At 44.3% G+C, this 16,232-nt stretch overlaps 2 protein-coding genes across 8 annotated transcripts in view; both read right to left on the reverse strand.

The window, feature by feature from the left end:
• Positions 1-16,232, reverse strand: part of TRPM8 (transient receptor potential cation channel subfamily M member 8) — a 474,483-nt gene that overhangs the window by 447,290 nt on the left and 10,961 nt on the right. The window lies entirely within an intron of this gene.
• ASB18 (ankyrin repeat and SOCS box containing 18) overlaps positions 16,028-16,232 on the reverse strand; it is a 35,380-nt gene continuing 35,175 nt past the window's right edge. For both annotated transcript variants that reach the window (XM_083631481.1, XM_083631480.1), the window contains exon 6: positions 16,028-16,071. The gene's annotated coding sequence lies outside the window, so the exon portion shown is untranslated. The remainder of the gene's footprint in view (positions 16,072-16,232) is intronic.

A 16,232-nucleotide genomic window follows, 5' to 3' on the forward strand; every position in this document is an offset into this window, starting at 1 on the left:
TGCCAGCATGCTGAGATTTTTTATATGAAAATTTCCCTACCAACAAGAGCAACTTAATGATTTTCTTAAGTCTTGATTACTGCCCTTCTGTCTGACTTTTCTCTTTTACTAATTGATTACTCAGAATAAAGGTTGTAGGTTCTTATTTTTTGGAAGATAAAACAGAGGTTAGTGTGATTGAACCAACACAAATGCAACAAGGTCAAATGCAGATGGAGGAGAGTCTAAAGGTCTCAGCATTTCTGCCAAAAGAATCAAGAAGGAATCAAGATTACTCACTGGATTTCATAGATTACGTTTGAAATTGTTTTGACATGAATTTAAATTTGATTGGTTTTATATTTTGATACATGCTTTATTTTGTTATATTTACTTTCATTCTAATATTTTATGTTAGCTGAGCTTAAAAATATGCTAACATACTTTAATAATTCTCCTTTATACAAAAGGAAAAAGAGGTGCTTCTCTCCAGGTGTTCTCCATCTATTTTTTTAAAGTTAAGTTCGCACCAACTGTGCGGATTTCTGAACAACATTACCTAGTGATGAGTTAAATTTTTAGCAAATCTGAAACAAAGCTGGATTCAATACATGGATGCCTAGATGTTCCCTGTGGACAGGGCTTTTCCTCTAGCAAATGCATGAGCACTGCATTCACTGCCTTAAAAGCTGCGTGAGACATTAGATGTTTCAAATTATTCCTTAGGGAAATATTCGCTTGCAGTATGTAAATCTCTTGCTCTTTTGGAGTTCATAGATAGGTTTGCCTTGACCTCAGTGAAGCAGGTTGCAGAGACGGTCTCAGCCCTATTCTTAGCCCCTATCAATTAGATAGTAACAACTGAGCAGACTGTGCACATAGATATATCTATGTGCACAACTACACATGCATGTTTACTGCAACAGTCTGTCCAACTGCTCTCCCTGGAAAACAGCCGCTCTAGGCTCTCCATCTCACAACTGTGCTTCCAGCCCAGCCAGTCCATGCTATTTTTGATTTTGATCTATTTCTTGGGACACCTGCTGGGAGGCAAACAGGATGATCCATTGGGGAGGTGGATTTGGGGGGGAGGGAGAGGAGCGTGGCCAAAGGTTAGCGGGGGTGGTCATAAAGCCTCCCTTCAAAGGTGCTTAAGAAAACCAGAGGCCAGATGCGAGAGTACAGGCAGCAAGCCCAAAAAAGCAAGCTCATTCAGCAAAATCAAATGGTGGCGGTATAGTTCTCCTGGGAACGCCACTTTACAATGTGCACACATCACTGTGGACTGCATTACTGAAAGATTCCCCTAATATTGAAAAAACTCTCTCATAACATGGAAGATTAGTATTTCAGAGAGAAAACATTTTAGCCCTAGGTTATAACCTAGAGGAGACCTACGAGCTACTGAAGGAAAAGCTATAGAATCTTAGTCATATGACATTCTACTTTTACAAATACTTCAAGAATTCCAGGCGTTTCCTGAGAAATTCCAGAGAGGTAGCCATGCTAACCAGTTGCATCAAGAGCAACAGATCCTTGAGGCACCTTAAAGACTGACAAGATTTATCATAGTAAACTAGTGCTGCTTTTATCAGTTAGGTAGGACAGTCCCAAACCCCAGAATGAATGAAAACCCATCAGAGTGAATTGCCTTAATCAGTGGTTGGGAATCTGTGGTTTTCTAGACACAGTATTCAACAGTATCTCCAACTCCCACCAGTCCCAGCCAGGATGACCAATGGAAAAGAGGGGAGTTGCAGTCCAGCAGCCTCTGGATTATTTATATTTGTATCCTTTCCCTTATCCATAGATTTCAGGGCAGGCCACAGTCTGATCTAGGTGAATATGCACAAATAATTTAGAGGAGCATTTTGGTGTGTAGACAGAACTGAAAATATGGCTGCAGTACTACATGGGCAAGGGAAGGCAACAAGAACTCTCTCTCTCTCTCTCTCTCTCTCTCTCTCTCTCTCTCTCTCTCTCTCTCTGTGTGTGTGTGTTGGCTGTTCCCTGTTCCACCTTATTTTTTAAAGGCTAAATGTATGCTCCAACAGAGAAGGAGATGGGAGAGTAAAAAGCCCCCAAATACTTTTTAACAAGCACAATTGTTTGCAAATTATACCTTAACTGGTAGGGTATTGTTGCTCTGCTGTGTGAGAGTGAAGAGAAGGTCGATGCGGAGATGAGACAATTTCAGAAAAGGGCTAGACGCTAGAGGGTTGCTGTTTGGAGGTATGCAGTAGGCAACTACATGGCCTCCTAGTCACAAGAATAATTAAGGACAACGATCACAACCAATAAATCAATGTTCACAAAATGATGCTAGAATAGGGAAGAATATGTGTCATACATCATGAATCATGTCACCATCCATATCCAGGAGGGCTCCACGACTCTGGTTAGCCTGAAGAGTGATAAAAGTGCATTTAGTGTTTTGCTAACTCCAGTCCAGTCAACTAATTTCACAGCATTATGACTATTTTCAGAGCTATTACAGTCAAGTTACTTAAAACTTTGCGGATGCTGGATAGCAATAAAACAGAAGCACATCTTCCCAGGCACAAAATATAGCGCCTTGATTTCTGAGAAGACAACAGAAAGGAATATGTGAGAAGTGCAAGAAATTAGAAGTAACTGTATGTGAAGGTACAATAAATTGACTGTATGGATTATACATGACCGTACAATGATGACTTCTCTGCCAGCCTAAACTGCCTGCCCCTCTCTCCAGCTCTGTCCCTTCCCAGAGAGGTAACCCAACTTGCCAGAGTGCTCAAAGTGCGGGATTGCCATGGATGTGAAGCCCCACATGATGCGTACCATAAGACACTGAGTTCCTTTTTGGCTTCTGTTAATGAGATTAAAGAAATAAAAATTGTGAAGCATCTACACAGCTCCTATACCTTGTCCTGGCTGGATGAATCTGCAGAAACTAGCTTATTTTTGTTTCCATTTGATATTTCACAGCCATAAGAATGGAAATCCTTCCGTCACCATTCATGTCTGTCCTGCTAATCCCAGAAACTGAGATGGGTAGATAAACTAGCCCTGGGATTTCCAGCTGCGGCTCCTAATTGATACCTGGGCCTTGGGCTGTTCTGTGAACATTTAAACACCAGCCCCCAGGCTTCTGTTCGCTTTGGCTGGAGCTCTATTTTGAAGCTAATTTTAGGAATATAAGTGAAAAGCATACTTGTTAATTAGCACTGGCTGACTTTATTGTTTGATCTGGTACTGAATTATTTTATTAATTTCAAATGAAATTGTGCAGAGTCAGATATTGTCGTTCATTGCTATTTCTGTTTTTGCTATTATTCTGTTGTGGTTCTGCTATGCTGCTTTTATACTGTTTTCTGATGCTTTCAGGTAGTTTTGTTCTTAGTGTGTTTTCATATTTATATATATTTATATAATAAAAGCTGCCTTGTGAGGGCTTGGCTCTAGTGGGTAGCTTTAAAATATTTTAAATAAAATAAAATAAGCAGTACGGTATCTTTCTGAATGGCTCTTTTAATGTTTGAGATAGGGAATTTGTAGGTTGAAGATATGCACGTTTACAGCATAATTTTTATACATCTCATTGTGCAACCAGGAAAAGTATAATGAAATGTAATCCCTACTTAATTGTGTAAGAAATGGGATTATGAGTAGCCAAAGGGCAAAACAAAGGACAATGAATTTTTAATGGTTCCCATCAAAAGGGCTATTCTGTACAATAGATCTGTTATTGACATCAACATGTCGCCCACCAAGTCAGACTCCTGTTATTCTTGATTGTCAACATATTTTGCACTGGGCAAAATGGCATTTGCTGGATGCTTGTTGTCCCAGAGAGATGAACAGAGGCCTTTCTTCATAAAAGGGCTTGGCAGTTAAGCAGCTTTCACTGACAGTGGTAAAAGTGGATTTAGTGTTTTGCCAATACCAGTGGCAAAAACCACCAAGTAAATTGATTTCACAACACAATAATGACACTTCACATCACTTATTTTAAATGATTGATAGGTCACTTTCTGGGTGTTGAATAGCACTAATGTCCTTCTCATGAGCTTCTTTGAGCTCAAAAGCATGCAAGGGAGAGGGTGGAGGAAAAAGAAGCTCCTAACTCCCCATGAAGCCCCACCTCATACACAGAGGACTCTGGATTTTCAGAATGCATTCAGTGACGGTTCTCTCTGGCTGGAAGGGCTCAGGGCACAGGAAGCTGAAATAAGACCATTGGTCATTTATCCTAGTATTGGCTGCTGGGGGCAGCACAAACTCAGGATGAAAGGGGAAAACAAGCTAAGAGGAAGGCACACTTGGCAAATCTTCACTGTGATCAACTGCCCCCCCCAAAAAAAACCCAATGTCCCCCCTGTGGAAGGACATGTGGATCCAGAATTGGCCTCCACAGCCATTTATGGACACACCATTATGGAAGACAATCCTACTCGGCCACGAGTTATTGCCAAGGAACAAGAAGACGGGGGTCAGCTTTTCAAGTCTGCTTCAGCTCCTTTTAACTGGGGTTACCATGGATTGGATATGGGACCTTCTCCTGCTCTACCCACCCACTGAGATATGGTCCTTCCCTACATGCTTTGGAGGTCTGGTACTATGTCCCTTGAGAATGCCATCTGCTTTGGTCATTTATGTGTGAGAAGAATGACTGGAGCCTTTTCTATTTTAGACAGTGATTTTACATGCCAGCCATCTAGCAAGAAACAGTATCTGCTTTGTGACTTACTGTGAGGATGTTTATTGAGCTCTTGATATGAAAATGGGACTATGCTGCCAGCTGCCCATTTTAATATGGTTGATGTTGCTAAGGAGGCATTTGTGACACTAGAGTATGGCAGTGATTTGAGGAAATACCTAGACAACATTATCCATTTGGAATGACTTGAGGGGGTTATTTCATGAGCTAGTTTTTGCTCTGCCTGATATAAACAAGGTGTGCTGGCACAGATTTGCCTGATTCATAGCAGGGTATAAAAGAGGTGCCCATTGTACGGATTAATTTGGGCAGAAACCTTATGGTCCTGTATGAGAGAAACAAAGACAAATGTGTGTGTTCTCATTGCAGAATGGTATAGCTCTTCCATGAGGAACATACAGGGTCTCTACCATTGAGACAATGGAAATTGGATTACTGAGGCATCAGTACTCAATCTGAGCCCCATGCAGGGGCTGGCATCTCTTCCAGAGGCCAATCTTTTGACTTCGGAAGTGGGATTTCCTATGCAGTACTGATCAATTGGTTGGAACATGCTTTTGCACCCATCACTTACCCAAAATTCCCAGGATACTTATTTGGTATCATTAGGCAGTCCAAATACCTGCTAAGGGAAGTGTCTGCCAAATGGGCACAGATCTCAACAACACTCATTTAAGGTCAACTTAAACACTTAAAAGTGCCAAATCTGTCAAATATGAACAAGTATCTGAAGCTCCAATCCTGTGTGCACAGTGAGTTTGATCTCCAGTGGGACATAGGATATGTTGCATGGCAGTCTTCTTCCTGTATATGCCCGTCTGGTGCTTAATATCTCCATGTGAGGTGCCCTTCTTCAGGTTCTCTGCCCTGAGTGAACAGCGGTGGGTGGTCGCTGGGGAGGGGCCAGTTAGGTTCACCTGACACCTATTTATTTCCCCAAACATTTTAGTTATATTTCTAGAGCATTTTATATCTTTCGGCACTGCTCTTTATCAGCCCCTTCTCACCCACCTTGGGTTTAGCCAGCTTTGGTATTGTTTTAATGCGAGCTTTAATGCTGGTTTTACTGAATTTATTTTTGTATTTAAATTTACTTATTGCTGTTGCTTGATTGTATTCTATATACAGGTATTGACAACTTCTGTAAATAGCCCAGAGGGCTGGGTTGATGGGCAAGATACAAATAGCATAAATAAACGGACCCCAAAATAAAATGTTGGCCAGTAAAGAGGGCATGTAACTGTTTAACTGATGTGGGATTTGGATTGCCAACCTTTTTCTTTTATCAGGGCTCCTGCATCTTTCACAGTTTAGCGGCAGGGGCAAGTCAGCTCATGAATCTTTTCTCATCACTGAGATGCACTGAGGGAGAAAATGACACTTTGTCAGCTCGGAAGAACAGCCCCCTCCCCCATCCCTGGTCTCTACTTCCTCTGTATCTAAAAGCCTAGGCAGTTTTTAGAAGCCAGAACTCAATAACCTTCCTGAATACAAGAGGAGTTGCTCTTGCGCCTGCTCCGCGCCTTAGGGTCGGCTGGCACCTCGCGCATGATAGAGTCGAGGGCTTCTCGGACCCTCCGAGCCTGACAGCGAAGCTGGAAAGGGAAGGGGGCTTCCTAGGTAGAAGTGCCGGCGATGGTGCAGCGCAGAAGCCTCTCAGCTGATTCCGGTTGCTGCTGGCTTGCGAAATGCATTAGCTTTTGACTGCTCCTGCTGGTTTTCTCCGTTAATCCGTTTGCATTAACGGATCTCAGGGTCATTTTGAGACTTGTGCGCTGCTTTGGGATCTGTAAAGTCAAAAAGCAGCAAACGCATATAATACAGAAAGGAAATCTGGAGGCATTGAAAAAGTAAAAAGCCCTGTTCGTTTTACTTGAGCTCCTTATGCTTTTTGCTCGCTGCTGGTTTGAGGGCGCAGAAGCTCCCCGTGTCCAGCTTTTGGCAGCCAGCGCGGCATATAAAGCCGAAGGCCAGTGGATCAGGAGCCGAGCAGGCAGACCCGGGGGGAGGGGGCGTCCTCTGCTCAGACGGCCCAGGCAAAGGTCCGCAAGGTTTGCAGCCCAAACAGCAAAGGAGGGAGGGTTTCCTCGCCGGCTGCCTTTTGAAGAGCACGGAACCAAACTAGATTGGAGTGGTGGATCGCACGCAGTGGGACGCGCATTAATTCCCCCCAAAGCTGGAAATAGTTTCTGCCCTGTCGACTGCAGAGCAAAATCCTGCGCAGCCTTCTTCGCGTTTGTGGTGAAAGGATGGGTTTTATTTCTTAATTTTTGTCTTTGGCAAAACTCCCCCCCCCATATGGGGTAGAGGGGGAGCGCGAGAACAACAGCCCTGAAGTGCTGGACGCAGTGAGGCAGAATAATGCGGGGAAACGAGTAGAAGGCAAAATGAGCAGCAAGCCCCGGTCTGGAATTTTCTACCCACCGAGGATGACTCGGGAGCGAAGCGCGGTTCACTTCCCACAGTAAACGGGATCTGCGCAATCTGTTCTAGCTCTCGGGTATCAACGTATTGTATTTGTAAATCGCTGTGGAAAAGATTCCCGCAGGTCACAAAAGGCGGAAACCAATCTCTTGCAAATCAACCGGGCCATGCGGGGCGGGGGCCCATAATACGGATTGTATTCGAAGTAAAACTAAGCAAAGCGATTTTTTTTTTGCGTTAAACGGAGCCGGGTGTCCGCTGGAGAGTTTTCCGGGGCGGCCGCGCTCTTCCCGCAGGCGAAAGGGCAGGGCGCCTAGGTGAGAAACCGGCCCCTTTAAAAAATCCTGCCTAAAAGGCTCCAAATCTTCGTAGGTCAGAGGGCCACAGTCTCATTAAAACCACTCTTGTTCGGAATCTGCAAGGCAGACATTAAAGTGCAGTATTTTTCAATTAGAGCTGACGAATTCAATCAAAATTCCATAGATTAGGATGAAATGAGGCATGGGTCATTTACGGGGGAATTTAATTGCAGAGCCATTAGACAAATAGTATATTTGCCATTCTCACATTATCCATCATTTGAGACATCAAGAGAAGCAGCCGCAGCAGCCGCATCCTGGCCAATCCTGCCCCGCCGCCCGCGACACCCCACCCTGCCGGGGAGCCCGCCCCTCATTAGCATTGGATTTCACTTTAAACCGGGCGGGGGGGGGTTATAAATGTTCATGCAATCAGGTTCATTAGGACTCCCTCCCCCCCAAAAGATGCACCTCCTTTTTTGATTCGGATTGCTTTGTGGATGGGCCGCGTGAGCGCCGGTTCAAGCGCGCGCGCCTTCCAAGAGTCAAGGCGGCTTCTTTGCAAAGGCCTTCCTGCGTCTCCTCCGCCTGCGACGCCTTTCCCGGCAGGAGGAGGGCCGCCCCCCGCCGCCTGCTTCCCCCAAGGCGCCGCCGCAGCCCCACTCTCCGGGAGCGAGCCAGGTTTTTCCGACGTGCCGCCTCCGGGAGGAAACCCGGGGTGACCTTTCCCACCGCCCCTAACCTCCGGCTCTACCTCCTCGGAGCGCGAACCCTCGGCCCCCTCCCCGGCTCCTCGGGGCCTTTCTGCGCCCTTCCGAGGGGCTCCTCTCCGCCGTGAAGGCGCCTTTTGCGCTCGCCCCCCCTTCTCGCCCCTCTCCCGGGCTGCTGCTGGCAGCGCCTTAGCTGCCTCGCTCATTTAATTGGGACGCGACGCGAAAAATGTGTCCTTTTGGGGGGAAATTATGCCCTGCTTTCTGGAAATCTCATCGCGTTAACTAGCCGCCCGCTCTTGGGGCTCCTTCCTTCGCAGGCATCATGATCGCATTAATTTGACTTTTGCTGCTGCGCGGGAGGGCGGAAGCCGAGCCCCCCCTGCTCTGAAATAGCCACGCTACGACCAGGCTCCGGGATCCTAAGCAAACGGCGAGAGAATGGCCCGTTTCAGCGGGGACCCCGCTCCCCGAGAGCCAGTCGACGGGCACCTTCTCCCAGGCGCAGAGCGAGGCCCGGAGCCCGATCGCGGGGCGGGGGCGGCCTTCCGCGAGCAACGCCCCGACGGGCGCAGTTCAGTCCCGCTTATTGCTCGCGAGTTGCATTGCAAAGGACTCGAGTCTCTCTGAATTGGGATGCGGAAGGCGAGCCCCGGCCCAGGCGAAGCACTCCGGCAGCTCGGCCTTCGAGCAGCCCCTCCGCCGACGGGCGCGGAGCGTCGCTTGAAGGCGCGCAAGGAGCAGGCGGCCCCCGCCGTCGGTCGGGGCAAGAGCCCCGGTGGCGCGCTAGGTTCGCGGCCGTGCCAAGTGCGAGGGAAAGGACGGGCGCCGTCGAGAGCGCGCCTCTGAAACTTCCGCGCAAGGGCCGAGGGGAGCGATTCTCGTGAAAGTGGCGCCACCTCCAGGCCGTAGCGACGCGACGCTGCCCCGAAACCAAGCGCGCGCGGCTCTGGCGCACCTCCTTTCCCGGGGAGCAGCTCAGCTCTGCAGGCGAGGACGACGGGGAGCCCCAAGGCGCGAGGGCCGCCCGGCCCAGCCCTCCAGTGGCGCCCTCTAGGAGCAAATGAAGTCTCTCTCTCTCTCTCTGTAAAAAAAGAAAACGAAAAGGGTGGAGACAGGATCCCCCCAAGCCCCGCATTGCCTGCTGCTCCTTGCCGGCCTCCCAGTGTTCTGCGACACACACACGTGCACACACACACGTGTGTGCAAAGGCGCTGGGATCATCGGCAAGCCCGAGGCACATCTGAATAAATCCCGATAATATTTTATTCCTATTTAATATATTTCTTCCAGCATCCTGGACTATATCTGTGCTTAGGTTCCAGCCGTTCTGCGTCTACTTTTCACCAAGAGGAGCCCTAAGAAGACAATGTCTGGCTACTGGCCTGATTTCCACAGTCTTTGCTCGGCTAAATCGCCCATGATAAACCCATAAAACCTTACAGTCCCTATAAAACCTTCAGCTAATGGCCGTGTTCTCTGAATCGAGCCTGGCTGTATAAATGAAACACGGGGAGCCCGGACACCCGAGGGGCAAGGCAGCGCTGCCCAGGGCTTCTTGCTGTTTTCTCCACAGCAACAGAACCCACTTCTGTGCGGGAGGGGGCGGCATGCACGGGACTCCTGGGGGCACCTTCTGCATTGTGCTCCAAACCTAGGTGAACCTGTGGCCGATTTCAGTCTCTCTCGAACTAGTTTTGCGTTCTGACCTGCAGCTTTGCCCGGGTCTCAAAGGGGACCACTTTGGCCTGGCAGGGCAAGTGCCCTGACTGACTCCAGCTGCAAAAGCCGAGGCTGCTGACCATGGCCTGAGTTGCCTCACCCTTGAAGACCATTGGCAGGACTGGCAGCAACAGTAGCAGATATGTTCCAAGCTTAAGATTTAGTTTTTTGCTAACTATGCTGTTTTACATGTGCATTTTATATTTAAGTTCCTTTAGGAATGTTTGCTTTTGAAGAGTTGAGACAATTTTTTTTTTGGTTAATTTTGCTGCATTACATGTGCATGCTGTACATGACCTTCTTTCTAATGGTTTACTTCAAAATCTTTAATAGAATAATTTAGTTTCCTGTTAATTATGTTGATTTGAATGTATACTGTGTTCAATGTTCTTTGTATACTGTCTTAGTTTTATGATGTTAGCTTCCCTGAGCCCAGCTCCGACCGCGGAGGGCGGGGTACAAATAAAAAATTATTTGTATTTATTTATTTCTACTTTATATTTGATTTTTTTAAAAAAAAGATTTATTCTGAATTGGTTTATTTGATGTTTTAATGTAGGCTGTAAACTGCTTTGAGATTTTTTTTCTTAAAACTATAAAGCAGTACAGAAATGAACTTAATAATACTAACACTAATAATATCCCTACGTGGTGAGGTATCTAGCTGGCCATCCAGGAAGTGGGAGCGGCACTTGGAGACACTCTGGACCACATTGCACCAAAACCTTGCCTCACAGTTTTCTCTGTGTGATGACATGGTCTTCCTTTTATAAATGCATGCGTGCTTTAATTCAGTTCACAGCTGTTTCCCTTCCTCTACTGATTTCTTCGTTGTACCTTAATCAGGCCATTTGTTGTTGCTTAGTCGTTTAGTAGTGTCCGACTCTTCGTGACCCCATGGACCAGAGCACGCCAGGCATTCCTGTCTTCAGGCCATAGAACTACATAATACAGATATGGCAAATATTAAACATATGCGTTTGTCCAAACTCATATCTTGTTTTTGTGATTGAGGAGGAACATGACTGAAGGCGGCAGTTATATGCATACTTACTTGGGAGTAAACCTCATTTATATGGTGGAGATTTACTTCTTATGCATGTTTACTTTCAGGCTGTATGATGTTAATCAGGCTGGTTTTTAATTTTGTGAAGCCAAGAAACTCCAAAAACCCTGTCCATGTTCCAATTTGCAGCAAGTGAAGCAATGAAACTACGTAGGATATTATGAACAACTGAGCAAATTTGATGTGCTTAAGTATGAATTGGGCCTAATGTCTATGGTCATCTTCTTAAGTGGCATCCGTATAATGTTGATTTATATCCTGTTAATTAATTTATTGCCACAATAATATAATGGTAATTTGAAGAGTTATATAAATTGGGGTATGCAAAAGATATATGTAGACGAGAATGTGAAGGAACCATTATGCTGCTTGTCAGGGTTATATATGGTGCTATCCACTGATAACAAAATGATGACTGAGAAGCTCTGCAAAATGTTTTTGCGACTGCAATTCATGCAGAATTAAACCAATTCATTTAAAACAGCAATAACCAATTGCCACTATGCTCCAATTAGGAGGTGGGATATCCTAAATAGTGTTTCCTTCAGGCCTATAATAAGCCCAATTAAAATAACCATTGTATTAAATTTTGAAGATTTCACATCAGTTAAGTATTTAAAAATATATGGACATAGAAACCTGGCATATGCATATACTTCTCACGTGTTTTCCATTAACTAGACTATAGCTGTGGCATGTAGATTAATCTCATGTAATAAAGCACATTTCTTGAGTTTTTCTGAAAAGATTAATAATTTGAAAATTTGAGTACAGTCAAGGTAAACAAGGTGGTCAACAAAAAAGAGAAGGGTTGTATTTTTTATAGGTGGGGAAAATGAATTTGTGTGTGCTGTACAGCAAAGAACAGAAAATTCTGTTAATTGTAGCAAATTAATTAAACTTTCAGCAAGTTAATTAAAACTCAGAATAAGAGCCATATTTTGTGATATAAAAGTATTTTAATGTGATGTACAGCTGCCTGTCTTTCTGTTTTGAATACAAATTAAGTCTGTTGGTTAAAAATGTTGGAAGATGGAAGGGTATTTTGAGTGCCCTACAAGGAAGAAGACTTGGTGTTATCATTTTAGAGGAAACGAAGGAAATGCTATTTTAAGTGTAGAAGCCGAGAATTGTGGAGTTGGTGAAGGAACCTGGAATCTCAACCAGAGATGCAGGAATCTCAACTATCCATGACAAATGGTGTAGAGAGATCCCTTATTTCTGTTTGTGTTTAGGATTTTATTCTAGAAATAATTTGGTTTCCTTTATTTTTAAAATTACCAAGAGCAATTTTGAAGCCATTTTGTTCAGGAATAATATTTAGGGAATGTAATTTTAGCTGGAATGAAACAGAAGCTTTCATCAAACTGGCATCCAGTGCAGTGGAGATGATGGTATTTTGCTTATTCTCAGCATTCGGAAGCAGACCCAGAAAATGTGCTTTGCATCATTTTCCCACATGGTCTGCAGTACGGCACAATAATCTGATTTCCCCCTCCCACAGATCTGGAATATTCTGCAATAAATAATTTTGCTGCCAATCTGATGATGAATGGGGAGGCAGCAGGGTGGGGAGAAACACACTGTGAAGAGCTGGGAAACCCCCCCCCCCGAAATTTATAATCCCGAAATTTCCAAATTGTAACAAATTCTATTTCACAAATCAAGTCTGCTTTTGTAAGTTGTTTTTTTTTTTGCAGAGGGGGCAGAGCTGCACATATGAAGTAGGTAGTATGAAAGGAGTTTTCAAATTAAAATTTATTAGGATTACACATTTCAATTGGGTGGGCTGGCACGCATTTGCTTTTGGGGGTCCAAAAAAGGAGCTCTGTGTGGATCTTCAGTATGATAAGGAGGAGTTGTTTTTTTACCTTCTCATCAGTATGATGTAGGCAGCTGCATCCCTTCTTGCTTTGATTGACAGGTCCTGCAGGTCAGTGTGGCTTTTTGGCTTCCTAGGTTGTCTCCTCTGGGGCTCTGGGACAATGCTGAGAGTCCATGTGGGGCTGCTCCACCTTCTTTCCTTTGTTCTCCTTCCTTTTATGCAGCCAGCTATCTTCGTTTCATCTTAATTGTGTGTGTGTGTGTGTGTGTGTGTGTAGCTTGGGTATGCAAAGTTTGTCAACATCTGTGCTATTCATATGGTACCCTCTTTTTTTATTCAGATACACTAGGGTATCCCTAAAGAGGGTCAGAACCCATGTCACATAAGTATAGTTGAAATATTTTACCTATGCTAAATATACAGTATAGATGAAAATACAAAAAGAACAACTTTCTATTTTCTTTTCCTGTTTTACAGGGGAAACTTTTAAAACCTCCACTGAAATACAGGGAAATGTTTGCTGGCTACTCTAAAGAGTCTTCTGCCAGATTTTAAAGACTAATTTATTATGGCATAAGTTTCCTTGCACTACAGTCCTTGTCATCAGAGGCAAGAGGTATCGCCTGAGTTATAGGTGTGCATACACACACACACACACACACACACAGAGAGATTTGCAGGGTGAAATTGTAAGCAGTCAGGTAAGAGGAAAATGAGATGCTGCAAAGTACAGACAATGATAATGATGGCTTAGGTCCAGTTATGTCTGCCCACTTGCACAAAATGAATCCTGTACTGCTAGTACAACAGAACTACTGGCTTCTCCCCTCAAGAGCCTGGACCCTCCAAATCTGTCCAGAGGGCTCCTATTCCTCTGGAACAGATTTGGGGGGATGGGGGGGAGTATGGAGAAGCCCCATTGTACTAGCAGATGCCACCTTACCCTACACTGGATTAACCATGGTAATTCACAAAACAGTTGTTGATAGCACATACCTCATGGCATTGGTAAGCCAATTAACACATATGAACACTCACGAGCCTTTATCTCAGTTCAGTCCACAAGTGATAGCACTGAACTACTTGGAGTATTTTATTCCAGTGTTTTCATATTTCATCTTAGGAACAATCAGTCTGATGTTGAACGAAACTCCTGAGCAGTTCTCATAGAAAAAGGCAGTTATTAAGACACCCTGGAAACAAAGTATGTTTGCAGCCCTTTTGAAGGACCAATACTCTTAATTAGTTCAGAAAGCAAACTGGCTATTTGGCCTATTGAAGATATTTGGCAGTGAGCCAGCATGACAGTCATATGGAACTGAGGATTGGAGAGATGATTCTGTGATACGGCAGTGGACAAAGCCGTATTGTAATTTTTGAATAAACATGTATATAAATAAGTACTGTAAATATGAAAAAGGAAGCAAATTGGCAACCAGTGCTAATGGGTACTTTTCCTGAGATGTCATGCTAGCAGTGGTGGCAGTGATGGGATCTTGGAATCTGGTGTCCTCTCCTAGAATATAAGCACTTGCCATTTAGTTGTTAATTTATTCTCTGTCCTTCTTTGCATCTAAACAGCACAGCTCCCCATTTCATTTTTTTAAAATAATATTTATTGCTTTTCCAACAATTTAAACAGAACAAAATAAACAATACAATACAATACAAAAACACTACATAATATAACATAAAAACACTACATAACATTAACACATTAAACTAACAGAACAAAATAAAAACAATTTAAAGCACACCAAACAATTTCAATATCTTATCTTTCATTCACTTATTTCAGCGACCTCCTCACACCTCCCTTTTTATGTTCCACTCCTATTAATTGTTTCAGCAATTCCTTTCCATCTTCCTCTGTTTTCTATCCTATAATTATCTTAACATTTCTAACCTTGTTTCCCCTTAAATACTCTAATAATCTAGCTATACTTAGTTCCTTATCACATTTCTACTAAAGCCGTATCACTTCATTTCCACCTTTTTCTAACATTCATTAATTTTACAGTATTTCTGTAAATAGTCTTTAAACTTTTTCCAGTCTTCTTCCACCGACTCTTCTCCCTGGTCTCGGATTCTGCCAGTCATTTCCGCCAGTTCCATATAGTCCATCAACTTCATCTGCCATTCTTCCCGGGTGGGTAAATCTTGTGTCTTCCAATACTTCGTGATGAGAATTCTTGCATACATAAAGAAAGTTCTATCTTTCTTTGGCACCAATTGGCCGACCATGCCCAGGAGAAAGGCCTCTGGTTTCTTCAGGAAGGTATATTTAAATACCTTTTTCATTTCATTATAGATCATCTCCCAGAATGTCTTAATCCTTGGGCATGTCCACCAAAGGTGAAAGAATGTACCTTCAGTCTCATTACATTTCCAACATTTATTGTCGGGTAAACAGCACAGCTCCCCATTTCAGCTTTGGAACTCCTGAGCCTGACTCAGATATCTCCTCTCTCCCTGGCTTGCTGCTGGAGCTTTCAGCCCAATATGCTGCCTGCTTAGGTTTCATGAAAGGACGCGGGTGGCGCTGTGGGTTAAACCACAGAGCCTAGGACTTGCAGATCAGAGGGTTGGCGGTTTGAATCCCCGTGACGGGGTGAGCTCCCGTTGCTCAGTTCCTGCTCCTGCCAACCTAGAGTTCGAAAGCACATCAAAGTGCAACTAGATAAATAGGTACCGCTCCGGCGGGAAGGTAAACGGCATTTCCGTGCGCTGCTCTGGTTCACCAGAAGCGGCTTAGTCATGCTGGCCACATGACCCGGAAGCTGTACGCCGGCTCCCTCGGCCAATAAAGCGAGATGAGTGCTGCAACCCCAGAGTCGGTCACAATTGGACCTAATGGTCAGGGGTCCCTTTACCTTTAGGTTTCATGTGCATTTTGCACAGGATTCCATCAGCTAAGTTTTACTCAGAGTAGGCCTATTGAAATTAACGGACCTAATTTAGCCATGTTCATTAATTTGAACCGTTCAACTCCAAGTAGTACTTAGTTGAATACCACCACATGGCCTGTGCTCTGGACACAGGTGCTGTACCATGCCGAATTATTTGGGAATAGTGAGAGAGAGATGGAAAAATACCAGAGGTCCTTGGAGAGGCAGTGCTTTGGAAATCTCCTAGCTGCTGCTTTCAGCTTTCGGGGAGTCAGGAGGCTGATTTGAAATTTAAAAAGTTATGTAGTGAACCAGGATTCCATCTGCACTCCTTTAGTAAAAAAACACCACAGTAATAAACAGAGATGCTTATTTCTAAATTACATTTTTTAAATTAAAGATTATGGCAACATTGCCATTACAAGCTGTTCCTTCACATTTATTAGCTCTTTATCAATACTACAGTGGTACCTCAGGTTAAGTACTTAATTCGTTCTGGAGGTCCGTTCTTAACCTGAAACTGTTCTTAACCTGAAGCACCACTTTATCTAATGGGGCCTCCTCTGCTGCTGCACCGCTAGAGCCCGATTTTTGTTCTTAGCCTGAAGCAAAGTTCTTAA

Source organism: Podarcis filfolensis (assembly GCF_964270895.1).
Source record: "Podarcis filfolensis genome assembly, chromosome: 1".
NCBI classification, from domain to species: domain Eukaryota; kingdom Metazoa; phylum Chordata; class Lepidosauria; order Squamata; family Lacertidae; genus Podarcis; species Podarcis filfolensis.